Source organism: Mustela putorius, unplaced genomic scaffold, assembly GCF_011764305.1.
Source record: "Mustela putorius furo isolate JIRA1106 unplaced genomic scaffold, ASM1176430v1.1 tig00000868_pilon_pilon_pilon, whole genome shotgun sequence".
NCBI classification, from domain to species: domain Eukaryota; kingdom Metazoa; phylum Chordata; class Mammalia; order Carnivora; family Mustelidae; genus Mustela; species Mustela putorius.
In genome coordinates, this window is record NW_025421502.1 from 4,727,138 (window position 1) to 4,740,199 (window position 13,062).

At 36.8% G+C, this 13,062-nt stretch overlaps 1 pseudogene; it reads left to right on the plus strand.

Moving 5' to 3' along the window:
* The window catches only part of LOC101692026, an 88,808-nt pseudogene extending 76,217 nt beyond the window's left edge, over positions 1 to 12,591 (plus strand).
* The last annotated feature ends 471 nt before the right edge of the window (positions 12,592 to 13,062 follow it).

Genomic DNA, 13,062 nt, shown 5'->3' on the forward strand with positions numbered 1-13,062 from the left:
AGAGGGCTTTCTCTTTTTCATAAATTAGTGTTGGCTATGTTTTTGTGATCTATCTCTTCATATTTTTTGCATGTTTTGGGTGTTTTAACATAAATAAGGTTTAAAACTATGGCCAAAACTATCTTTTTGCTTGTTTGTTTGTTTGTTTTTTGTTTTGTTTATTTATTTATTTATTTTATTTTCAGTGTGACAATATTCATTGTTTTTGTTTGTTTGTTTTTAATTTATTTTTTATTTATTTTCAGCATAACAGTATTCATTATTTTTGCACCACACCCAGTGCTCCATGCAATCTGTGCCCTCTATAATACCCCCACCTGGTACCCCAACCTCCCACCCCCCGCCCCTTCAAAACCCTCAGATTGTTTTTCAGAGTCCATACTCTGAAAAACCAGTGTTTGGCACGTAAGAGGCCCTTGGTAAAACATCAGTTGTGTAAATTTAATATCCAGTCTCTTACTGAATGTCCGTACTACTTCTAATGGCTTATCAACTGATCTTCTTGGATTTTTCTAGAAATACAAACATACACTCTGTTAATAATGATGGATTTTTATTCTTCCTGATAGTCACAGGTTTTATATCTGTGCTTGTGTTATTTTCTTGTCAAGAAACTTCAGAAGTTAAATGATTAAGAGTAATAATGACTACTTTCATCCTTTGTTTCTTAGTTTAAAGGACTGAGCAAAGTAGATCAACTTCAAGTGAAATGAGTTATTTAATCATATCTGAGATACAAACAATTGTAAGATGCACTTTAGAATTGGCAAAATACAATTGATGATATTTTTATATTCATTCTGTTGATTTGCTCTCTATTTCTAATGTATTAATAATTTTTATTTGCTCACATATTGAATCAGTTGAGGTGATCATGTGGTATCTTCCCTTTGTCTTTGGGTAAGGTCCTGCTAGGTTACATGACTTCTACTAAAGCCAAATTTCCTGTGTTTAAGTTCAACCCTAGGTGTTGTTTTATCTAAATGCCTGTACTTATGAGGTTCAAGGACAATCTTCTCTCTTTCTACAAGTGAGGGAGGATTTAACTCTTTCACAAGAACAAATAATCTATTGCTAAATGAATTATTAAAAAACACTAGATTTCATTTTAATTTACTCCCATGGACTGAAAACTCTTTCACCCCATCCCAAGGGACAGGGAAATGTACTATGATGCCAATACAAGCGTCAGGACTGTTTCTGCCCTAAGTACATTTGATTGGTTGCATTTGCCACTCTTTTTGATATTGTGTATTTCTTTTTCATCTTTCTTTCTTTGCTCACAAGTCTGTAACAGAGACTTTGTTTTTTGTCCAGTGCTATAATGACCAGTGTTTGGCACGTAAGAGGCCCTTGGTAAAACATCAGTTGCGTAAATTTAATATTTTGTGAAATAATTTCAAAAACTATTACATAATTTGTAAAAATATGCAACAAGTGCTTTAATGTGGTGGTAAATGCACGACATATATATTTATTGCCTTTGAAAAAAATCTTGAAAAGCAAATTTTACACATATGAAAGTCATTAATATAGCTAGAAAACATGTCTGGTACATTTATAGTACATTATGTTATATATTTATCAAAAGATAACATGTATCCAATGAAGAAAACTTGGATTTTTTTCTTTTTTTTTTTAAGATTTTTATTTATTTATTTGACAGAGAGAGATCACAAGTAGGCAGAGAGGCAGGCAGAGAGAGGAGGAAGCAGGCTCCCCGCTGAGCAGAGAGCCCGATGCGGGACTCGATCCCAGGACCCTGGTATCATGACCTGAGCCAAAGACAGAGGCTTTAACCCACTGAGCCACCCAGGCGTCCCGAAAACTTGGATTTTAATGAAGGTTAAAATATATTCATAGATCAGAGTGATATTTATTAAAATACCTTAATATTTTATTAAAATATTCAAACTAATCATTTAGAACTTTATTCTGGGTCAAGCTAAACATTATTTTTTAAATTCACATTATTTTTTTTTAAGATGTTATTTATTTATTTCATAAAGAGAGCGAGCAGGAGCAGGGAGGAAGGCTGGAGAGAGAGGGAAAGGCAGACTCTCTGCTGAGCAGGGAGCCCAATGTGAGGCTCCAGATGAGGACCCTGAGATTATGACTTGAGCCAAAGGCAGATGTTTAACGGATTGAGCCACCCAGGCACCCCCAAAATTCACATTATTACCTTTTACATTGCATTAGTTATTTTCTTAACTATTTCGCAACAGTAAATGTGGCACAACACAGTTTCATTGGGGCGAGGAATAAACAACTATTATAAATCATTAAATGTTCAAACACTATTTAAAATTCATTTGTCATAAAACAGAATGCATTTCAATTTAGGCAATAAGATTTCATATAATAATATTTTTTATTCCATTTTCTGTATGAAAGCAAACCAATTTAGCCACTCATAAATTAAATATATTAAATTTCTGAGATTTATTGAGAAAAACAGATGAAACTCCAAATACTTTTTTTCCTTTCAATTAAAAAATGGCTGAATTTTGCATCATGCCTTTGAAAGGCTTTTGGATCTCATTGCTAATACTTACAAAAAAACAAAAATATTAACTCCCTAGAAATATTTAGAAAGGCTTAACTTTATTTTCAAAATACTTCATAGATAACTGGTTCTACAAACACTGTGAATTACCTTCAAAGAGTCATACTCCCAATAGACTTTTTAAGTTGAAACAGGACAAAAATAAGGTCAATTACAAATATGCCCTCTAATTGTAGAAGGTAGTAAAAGACTGCATACTTTATAGCGACGTCTTAGGAGCTTTCCAGTCCATGCTTATGACAACCAAGAAGAGATGCCACAGAGGTCACAGGAAATACTTGTTCCACGCTGATCACTGGAAGGTATGTTAATGTGAAGCCCAGATACTGTGCAGGGAGGATTCGCCAACGTGCAGTTTGAGCCCAGGAGCGCCTGTCCGTTGGGGCAGGCTGCAGTCGTGCACAAGTGCTCCCAGCTGCAGTGACATGGTGCTAAGCATGTTTTCAGACTAGTCCCAGTCGAGCGGCATCTTATCCAACCAGAAACAATCCCACAATCCAGCTCTTTTTAAGTGATCATCCTTGTATCATAACAGATTAAGGTTGCAGCTACTTTGGATTATGTTTAATCTAACCTTTATCCATTCACATCTTCACCTGAAACTTACAAGGACCAAGAGTCAATTGCCGGGGCATAATTCACAATGACACTGATCTTGCCTTCCTCACTCTAATTATCTGGATTAAGAATAACACTTTTGAGTAATTATTTTCACATTGGATAAACATTAAGCTTTCCCGGATTTATCTGAGCTTTTTCCTAACATGAAATAGATCCAACCAGGCTTATAAGAACATAACTGACAGCAGTGACAGCTTAATCAAGGCAGCCCTAAACAACTAAAACAATAAGGAAATGTTTATTTCCCATGTTTAGAATATTGAGGAATCAGAAACTTGACAACTTTAGTCGCAAAAAAATCCTAGATATTCAAGTGCAGCACTCTAACTTTTTTCTTTCCTTGTAATAATTCAGTAATCCTCAGTAAAGTTCAAACTCTGAAACACTGAGAGCTATGATAATGATATAAAATTGGCTATGCTGCTATCCATCATAAAAACTAAATATCTTCATTTTCATAGCCAACCCAATGTCCTAAAAAGAAAGAAAATGTTACATCACGATCAATGTCCTGATTATAATTAAAATGAATCATGTACTTGCTGTATCACTTCTGATGGCTATTTTTGATCATTTTGAATTGTCCATCCAAGATTGCACACGATCCCTAAAATTGCTATCAGAAACAGGCTGGAAAAATCTTCCAAGCTTGTCTTTGAAACTATCTAAGATCATATACAATTACACACTAAAATCACATCACAAAACCCAATTATACTTCGGCTTTGCAGATCCACAGATAACCTCTTAAAGAGCAAACTCCCTCACTGTGTCGACCTCTGACCTCAAGCTCTTTTTCCAATCTTCATCGGGCTGACTCTGTTTCATAGCCAGGCTGAGAAGCCCAAACTGCTTGTGGTCAAAAAAGCCTGCAGGACTTCTGAAGGGTGCCAAGTGTTCCGTTTATCACTAGTTTAAGATGAAAGTTAATATTGCTGAATATTTTATTCTTGCTTTTTAAGATGTGTTTTATACTCTTCTGCCACTCATGTATAACCAAACATTTTAAATGGAGAAATTTTTAAGTATACTTGCCTTCATTGTAATGGTTTGATGATCACAACATTAATCAGCTTCAGAAAAAAGAAAAAGAAAGAGAAAGAAAGTAAGTTGCTGACTATTTTAATGGAACACTGAAGAAAAACAAAAAGACATTCCAAACAAACAAATTCCAAACAAGGTTTTGCAATGAGAAGAAGAAAAGAAGTGAGGTGGCTTTTATAGCAGCATCTCTCCAAAGTTCACGATTACATGTTTGTCGATCCAAGTTTGGAGCATCATAATCATTGAGTACATGATTTTCCACAGAACAAAGGACTCTAATTTCATACCAACTCACCGAAAAGGAAAACATGGACCAGATGTTTATGGCATTTTCTGTGAGTGAATAAATAACATTTAAAATAATATATAAAAAGAGGTGAATAATTCATCTAATTCTAAATGTGAAGGAACTCAAAATTGTTGGTGGTTCTTTCTCAGATTTGTGCTTGTGATGGCTTTAGTTATCTGTTCAGTGTGTCTGTAAACGTGCTTACCTACATAGTGACAATTATATGTCATCACGTGGCAAAACTGCAATGGCATTTGGAAATCATCTGCTCTAACTTCCCAAGCCTTATCCTCTGTAAAGTGTGTTGATGACTGGAAAGTGCACATTAAAATGACCATCTATATAATCCCGAGTAATAATACCACATATGTATGAGTAGCTAAGTCAGAGATCCACCTTTGCAATTGCCTTCCTCTCAAGTGAAGTATTTTGGTTTGTAAGATTGCATTAAGATGAGAACAAAATAAAATTGTCTTAACACATAACTCAGGGCATCTTAAAAACAGGCTATTTTATAATTAATTGTTTAAAGACATTGCCCTAACACATAGGATATCCCTCTGCTCATTGCCGCAAAGAATCTAGAATGAGTCAGGAAAATAATAAGGCCTCAGAAATGCAGTGTGGACAAGAGTGACTGAGAATTTTGCAAAATATTTAGGTAGAGGTACAATATGCTGGAGAACAAAAGATGACATAGAATTAACACCATAAAGATTTATGAACGTCTTTAGATGATTACAGACCTTATGAATGAGTACAAGCATTTTTTTTTATTTAATTTTTTATTTTTTATAAACATATATTTTTATCCCCAGGGGTATAAGCATTTGAGTCCATATTTAAATCACATAAGACAGGGGGAAAAAAAACCTGGAAATTAAAGTCCTATTTTTCCCCTAGAATCTTCTCCATTTTTCAGAACTTTCCTTTACATTAGAATGCATGGAGGCCCAATCATCTATCATGTCAGATTAGCTGGTAAATTTTATGAAGCCTGAAGTGATAGTCTTCATGCTTAGTTAGCTCATGTATAGTGATTAATCAAATGAATGAAACTCTGAGGCACTCAAAATAATGAATTAAATTGAGCTATAAGACTCTAATTACTAATAATTTAAATATAATTTCTATAGTCTGAAATCATCATGAATCCTTCATATCCCTCCATCTTCTTTATGTAATAAAGAAAGAAAAGATCTCTAATGATTTTTGCATTTCTAAAGATCTGTGATGGATGAAAGAGAAGCAACTAGAAACATAAGTAAGATTACTGAAATCTGAAAAAGAACAAAATATATATTATTTTCCCTGAAAATGTTCTGACATTGAAAATGTAATATAAAAAAAATTAAGAAAAAAATAAATTAGGTGTTTGGTGGAAGAAGGTGTGAAATCTCTAACTGCTGACTGTGCTTTATAAACATTTACATTATCCTAGAGCTGTTCATACTTACGGACTTCCTGAACACTATATAATTTTACCCATTGTTGTAGAAGTTGCCTTCTTTATACAAGTGTTGTATAAGTGGTATAAGGCATGTGTTCTTGACAATCTGGACAATTCCTTCTTGACAGTGCTGAGAGGCTGAGTCTACATGACAACCCCAGATGGTTTTTAGGTGAAGGATAAAAAAAAAGTGATATAATTGATTTGGTGCTAGTTGAGATGCCCTAAATGTTCAGTTTCAACTTTTACCTAATCCATCTATTCCACCTTTTTTGTTTTCACTTTTTAAAAAATTTTTAAAAATTAAAAAAATAAAATAAAATAAACTCATAAGGGATTGGGGTATTTGTCTAGTATTCTAAAAATGTCTCAGAAGTTTTGCTAGGGAAAAAAAAAGGTCCTTCAGAATTTTCTCTACCATTAAATTGCTAAGACTGTTTAACATAGATGTTTACAGTTAGTCTCTAGAAACCTCTACTAATATATTCACCAGTTTTTTAGGTAACCACTCTAAGTAGCCTCCCTTGAGTTGCTCTGAGTAAACACCCAGGGCTGTTTCCAAAAATACAGAAAACCATTCCCAAAGAAACTTTTCAAATTGGTATTCAAAAGTTCATACATCCAGAGATAGGGGAATAGGAATAATGTCCACAAACAGTTCACCAATTTAAGGAGAGGAACTTGTTATGTTGAGACTTGTTATGTTTGAGTTTAGCTCAATTTCATTTGCATATAATACGACTTGGTTTGGTTGGATTGGCTTAGCTTGGTTTGGTTTTGTTGGTATCATTGGTTTTGGAGAGGTAAGCTGAGGGTGCTGTGAAGGGGGCCTTGACCTGAGTAGAACAGTCAATGTCTTGAGGATCTACCAAAATCGGGGAGAGGGGGCAGTAATATTCACACACTTATTCAAGACTCTTCAAAGTAAAAAAATGGAAGTCGTTAAAAAGGATGATGGATACATATAGGCTTTTCTTGTCTTATTGTACTTTGAAGATACTGTTTTGTTTTTGTTTTTGTTTTCGTTTTTCTTTACAAACTGAAGGTTTAAGTAACCCTGTGTTAAGCAAATCTATTGGCACCATTTTCCTGACAACATTTCTCACTTCATGTTTTGGTGTCGTATTTTGATAATTCCAGCAATATTTCAAACTTTTTCATTATTACTCTATTTGTTATGGTGATCTATGATCTGTAATTTTTAATATTACTATTATAATTGTTTGAGGGAACCACCTCCATATAAGATGGCAAGCTTAATAGATAAATGTGGCATGTATTGTGACTGCTCCACTAATCTGCTGTCCCCCTGTCTCTCTCCTACTCCTCAGGTCTCTCTATTCCCTGAGACACAGTAATATTGAAGTTAGGTCAGTTAGTAACTTTAAGTGTTCAAGTGAAAGGAAAAGTCACACATCTCTCACCTCAAATCAAAAGCTAGAAATGATGAAGTTCAATGAGGAAGGCATGTCAAAAGCTGAGCTAGGCAGAAAGCTAGGTCTTTCACAGCAAATCACTAGCCAAGCTGTGAATGCAAAGGCAAAGTTCTTGAAGGAAATTAAAGATACTACTCTAGTAAATACACATGATAAGAAAGCAAAAAAAACCTTATCATTGATGTAGACAAAGCTTCAGTAGTCTGGAGAGAAGATCATACCAGTTACAATATTTTCTTAAGCCAAAGCCTAATCCGGAGCAAGGCCCCAGCTCTCTTCAATTCTATGAAGGCTGAGAGAGGTGAGGAAACTATAGATGAAAGGTTTGAAGCTAGTAGAAGTTGGTTCATAAGTTTGAAGACAAGAAGTCATTTCTATAACATACAAGTGCAAGGTGAAGCAGCAAATGCTGGTGTAGAAGCTGCAGTAAGTTATCTGGAGGATCTGGCTAAGATCATTAATGGAGTTGGTTACACTGAACAACAGATTTTCAATATAGATAAAACAGCCTTCTCTCTTTTTGGAAAAAGATGCCATTTAAGACTTCCATAGCTAGAGAGGAGAAATCAATTCCTGGCTTCCAAAACTTCAGAGAACAGGCTGATTCTTTCATTAGAAGTTGATGCATCTAGGTGACTTTAAGTTGAAGCCATTGCTGATTTTCCACTCCAAAAATCCTAAGATCCTTAGGAATTATGCTAAATCTATTCTGCTGGTGCTCTATAAATGGGAAAATGAAGCCTGTATGACAGCACATCTGTTTACCAACATGGTTTACTGAATGTTTTAAGCTCATTGTTGAGAACCACTGCTCAGAAAGAAATGTTCCTCTCAAAATGTTATGCTCATTGATGATGATCCTGGTCAACCAAGAGCTCTGATGGAGATGGACCATGAGGTTAATGTTGTTTTCATGCCTGCTAATGCAACAACCATTCTGCAACTCACGGATCAAGACTTTTGAGTCTTATGATTTAAAAAATACATTTCATAAGGCTATAGCTGCCATAAATAGTGAATCCTCTGATGGATCTGGACAAATAAATTGAAAACTCTCTAGAAAGAATTTGCCATTCTAGATGCTAGTAAGAACATTTGTAATTCAGGGGGAAAGATGAAAATATCAACAGAAATAGGAGTTTGGAAGAAGTTGATTCCAACTCTCATGGATGACTGTGAGGAGTTTAAGAGGAGGAGGAAATGGATGAAGTAACTGCACATGCAATGTAAGAGAACTAGAACTAAATGTGAAGCTTGAAGGTGGGACTGAAATGAGACAGTCTCAGGATCAAGCTTGAATGGATGAGGAGTTGATTCTTATGGATGAACAAAGAAAGTGTTTTCTTGAGATGGAAACTACCCCTGGTGGAAATGCTATGAGATTTGTTGAAATGACAACAAAGGACTTAGAATATTATGTAAACTTAGTTGATAAAGCAGTGGCAAAGTTTGAAAGGATTGACTTCAATTATGAAAAAGGTTCTGCTATGGGTAAAATGCTATCAAATACCTTCACATGCTACAGAGAAATCACTCATGAAAGGAAGAGTCCATCAATGTGGCAAACTTTATTGTCAGATTATTTTAAGAAATTGCCACAGCTGCCCTAACCCTCAGCAAACACCACCCTGTTCAATCATCAGCCATCAACATCTAGCCAAGACCCTCCACCAGAAAAAAGATTCGGATTCACTGAAAGCTCAGGTGATGGTTAGCACTTTTTATCAATAAAGTATTTTAATTAAGGGATGTAGATTGTTTTTTTGACATGATGATATTATACATTTAATAAACTATAGGACAGTGTAAATACATCTGAGGTGTGACTATAGACAGTCAACACTGTAGTTCAGTATAGCAAGAGAAAATTAGAGAGGTCAGTATAAATTTCTTACTTAAATATGAAATGGATGGACTCTTATCTAATGATGCATTGTTTAAAAGTTAAACATTGAGGGGCACCTGGGTGGCTCAGTGGGTTAAAGCCTCTGCCTTTAGCTCAGGTCATGATCCCAGGGCCCTGGGATCGAGCCCCGCATCAGGGTGTCTGCTCAACAGGGAGCCTGCTTCCCCCTTTTTCTCTGCCTGCCTCTCTGCCTACTTGTGATTTCTCTCTCTGTCAAATAAATAAATAAAATCTTTTTAAAAATTTTTAAAAAGTTAAACATTGAGTATATTAGGTAGGTACTCTTTTTATGATATGAGGTATATAAAAATAGGTACCAAATTACAGTAGGGAGATAAAATGTGTAAACAAATATCCACAAGTCATATGATGTCATTAAAATTATCAGTAGGGGGCACCTGGGTGGCTCAGTTGGTTAGGCATCTACCTTCAGCGCAAGTCATGATGTAGGGTCCTGGGATCGAACACTGCATGGGGCTCCTTGCTCAGAAGGGAGCCTGCTTTTCTTTCTCCTTCTGCTTGCCACTCCCCCTGCTTGTGCTCTCTCTCTCTCTCTCTTAAATAAGTAAATAAAATCTTTTTTAAATGTATCAATAAATGATACAAACTAAGTATTAAGGAAGTCCAATGAGGAAGAATAATCACTCTCAGTTTATGAAAGAGACAAAAATTTTTGAACTACTTCCTTGCATTCTCTTATTCGGTCACCATTCTACTGCATTCTGGCCCATTCCCCCACCAGACTAACATTCCAGCAAACATCTCATAATAGTACTAACTGCCAAATCAAACTGCTAATTCTTTGTTCAGTCTGCTATTACATTCTATAGCACTTGACTCCATTGATTAGCCCCTCCTCATAGGCTTTCTTCTTTCAATGTAGGTGATACCAAATAACCTATTTTGCTCCAGCTTCTCTGATAATAATCTTTCTTTGTTCCCTTTCCTGCCTCCTCTTCTATGCTTACCCCTTAACTGTAGAAATTTTGGGGGAACTCATCCTCATAATCTCCTCCCCTCAGTGTTGAATCATCTGCTGGACTCAACACTCGCAGATCTACCTATCTCTTCCTTATCTTCATCACTTTCAGACATCTTTGCTTCTTACGGTGTCCCCTCATCTTATAATTGTTACTTCTCTTCTTCCCACTTGAATTCTGTTAACTTTTGATCAAATGCCATCTTCTCTGTGAAGTCAGATCTGTTTCTGCTAGTCATAGTTGTTTTCATCTCCACATTTACTTAAAAATTCACTTGTATTTTCTACTACAGCACTGTTCTTTCAGATTAGGTATAATGGCTGTCTCCACTAAAAATGGTTCTTACATAAAATAAATTGCATTATTGTCAAAGCCCAGGATATATTTTTTTAAAGATTTTATTTATTTATTTGACAGAGAGATCACAAGTAGGCAGAGAGGCAGGCAAAGAGAGAGAGAGAGGAGGAAGCAGGCTCCCTGCTGAGCAGAGAGCCTGATGCAGGACTCGATCCCAGGACCCTGAGATCATGACCTGAGCCGAAGGCAGCGGCTTAATCCACTGAGCCACCCAGGTGCCCCAAACCCCAGGATATTTTTAAGGGATTCTGACATTGTATATAGAATATGCATTCATTATGCTTAATTCTAAACACATTCTCATATGAGATAAACATTCCTAAGCCTAACAGGAACACAGGAGACACTGAGTTTCTATGTTAATTTGACTGCTGGTCCTTGCCCCAAGTGGTTTCCATATATTTTAAAAAACATATATTGGCTCTCTGCTCCTTCCCATTTGACAGACAGCTGTATCTTCTGATACAATGCTAGCTGCATCCCAAGACATGACGTGAAGGTCAGAGTAAACATATTTGGCTGTATTGTTCTTCTGGTCACCAGGGTTATTTTCAACTCTGGCAAAATGGATACTGTCACCATCAGTGACCCTTTTATTAATGTCAGCTACACGGTCTACCTGTTCTAGTATGATTCCACCTATGGCAAATTCAACAGCACAGTCAAGGCTGAGAATAGGAAATTTGTCATCAATGGAAAGCCCATCTTTATCTTCCAGGAGTGAGATCCTGTCAACATCAAATGGGGTGATGCTGGTGCTGAATATGCTGTGGAGTCCACTGAGGTCTTTACCACCATAGAGAGGGCTAGGGCTCTCACTTGAAGGGTGGGGCCAAGAGGGACATCATCTCTGTTTCTTCTACTGATGCTCCCATGTTTGTGATGAGCACAAACCACGAGAAGTATGACAACTCCCTGAAGATTATCAGCAATGTCCCTTGCACCACCAACTGCTTGGCCCCTCTGGCCAAGGTCACCCATGACAACTTTGGCATCCTGGAGAGACTCAGAATTACAGTCCATGCCATCACTGGCACCAGAAGATCCTGGATGGCCCCTCTGAGAAGCTGTGGTATGATGGTCAAAGGCTGCCCATCCCTGCTTCTACTGGCCCTGCCAAGGCTACAGACAAAGTCATCTCTGAGCTGAATGGGAAGGAACAATAGCATGGCCTTCCATGTCCCCACTCCCAAAGTGTCAGTTGTGGCTCTAATCTGCCACGTGTGATGTGGGACAGTGAGGTTCTTATCTCACAGATTTGAAGAATGAATCTCACAAAGGTGAGTGAGTAATGTGAAGTTTATTAAGTGAGGATACAGAAAAAGCTTTCAGGAGAGGGGTCCTGACAGCGTTGCCACTGAGGGCTTTCAGGTATGGTCTTTTCTAGAAAGATAACCAGGGAACTTAAATCCTTTTAACATATCTATTGATATCACCATATAGCAAGGACTAGTGATAACACCTTTCTTTAACTTACTTCCTTTTCAGGGTCCAGTAATTTTCTTGGTCACAAGTAGTTATTTAACAAGAACCCACTCCTTTGACATCTGGGAAGGGATGGTCGGGCTTTTCCCTTATCTCTGGTTTCCTGTCATCTTCCACATTTTTTTCGTTTTCTGAGCTTGATCCCATGGCCCATGATCTATCTCTCCTGACGTAGCCCTGCCTGTTCTTTACTCACCTGAAGAAAGCTGTAAAATACAATGACATCAAGAAGGTGGTGAAGCAGGCATCAAAAGGCTCCTTCCAGGGAATGTTGGGCCATACTGAGGATCGGGTTATCTACAACTTTAACAGTAATACCCACTTTTCCACAATTGATGTTAGGGTTTGCATTGCTCTCAATGACTACTTTGTCAAGCTCATTACCCAGCATGACAATGAGTTTGGCTACAGCAACTGAGTGGTGGACATTATAGCCCAGATGGCCTCCAAGGAGTAAGAGCCCCTTGAACCATAAGATTCAGAGAGAGCAAGAAGAGAGAGGCCATTAGCTGCTGAGGAGTCCCTGCCCCAGCTCATCCCCCAATACACTGAGAATCTCTTGGCCTCTACAAAGTTCCTATTTCAAGCCCTCTGAAGAAGAGAAGAAGATTGGCAAGACCTACCTTGTCTTGTACAGTCAATAAAATATACTGTACCACCCCAAAATGAAAAAATAAATAAACATATATTTTTCAATCATAATTTAGATGGAGAAATGCTACATAAGAATTCTGAACTGATGCTGTCTTCTACTTGGATTGAAAAAAAAACAATTAACATACAAATTATAAAACACTTGTAATATTTCTCCTTTCAAAAACTACTAATGATCAAAGTGACTAAAATAACATTATATTAGGCCTTGTTAAAGGATATCTATGAAGAGGAGCCAATAAGACAGGAGTGCACAGCAAAAGCCCACAACCAG